The following is a 1,288-nucleotide window of genomic DNA, read 5'->3' on the forward strand; positions in this document are numbered from 1 at the left end:
GGCTTTGACCACCCAGGATGAAAAATTAGGCAAGAGTTCTATCTCAAATTAAAGAAGCCCACATTTCTAATGCTCATTAGCTGACATTTATCTAGAAGGTTCACCAATTATCAAGTTATTTTTATAACCAGCTTAATAGAAGCTGCATTTCCATGACAACAGTCCATGTTGGGAAGGTTAAAAAAAAAGAAATTAATGGAATTTGTGGTGATCTTAATAATGCTGCATGGAACTTAATCATTAATCTGATTTTCCTATTGTCTTGGCTTCCATGCCAACTGCAGAACTAACTGGCTTGTCTGAGGCTATGTGACATTGGGAATAATGCATTTTTGAAAACTTTAAGTCCCTCTAACCCAGGTTGAGACAGAGATTTTTCTAATTCTTCTGTGACTTTTCTTTTGAGATGAACATGGGGTGGAATCATTGTAAAAGAACACTTAGATCACCACAAACTAAGAGAAGTGCAGTTTTGTTCAGAGCAACAGGCATATATTTTATCTTTATCTCTTTTGAAATCCACAGCAGGAAATTTGCTCTCATGAATTAAATGTTACATGAAAAAAAAAGAGGAATCAAGTTTCTTTCTAGGTTTCTGATCTAAGCCACTGGGTAGATGATGGTGTAAAAGACAGGAAAATCAGCCAAATGTGGTTTGGGTGATGGAAATAAAGAGTTCTATTTTAGAAATCCCTTCATTTTCAAAGAGACTTAAATTGTATTACATAATGACTGAATATTTTAGACCCAAATAATACAGCTCAGTCAAGAGGTCTTATTTCATACAGATGAGGCCATGGTTTTGCTATCAGTGAGATGCTGGGTCTGGAGCCCAGTATATGACCTTATTACTATTTGAAAAAAATCATCTCTCAGTGTTGAGGTATTTTTTATTTGTCCTCAACCTAGTTTTTATTTTTCAAAGTAATCCAGATTTAATTGTTTCAGAATCAACAACTTATGTTGCTTTCTGAACAGAATTTAGAACCTGTATGTTTCTGTGTCTTGAATGGCCTATGCTTCCCAATTTCTCCCTGACTTTGTGTGTTGTCTTTAAGTTTGAGTCACATTGTTTTGCATTTAGCATAAGGGCTGCAATGATTGTCTTTTGGGACCATTACAAGTTGCTCTAATGTGTCTTCCTCCACCTTTAAAATTCCATTAAGGAACCTAAAGTTTATAAATGAAATAAATTTAGATACTCATAAGTAAAAAAAATTTCAACCCTAACATAAGTAATAAAACCACTAAACAGTATATATTAATATATGCTTAAGAGATCATATGC

The sequence above is a fragment of the Cebus imitator genome, unplaced genomic scaffold, assembly GCF_001604975.1.
Source record: "Cebus imitator isolate Cc_AM_T3 unplaced genomic scaffold, Cebus_imitator-1.0 Scaffold1013, whole genome shotgun sequence".
Lineage (NCBI taxonomy): Eukaryota > Metazoa > Chordata > Mammalia > Primates > Cebidae > Cebus > Cebus imitator.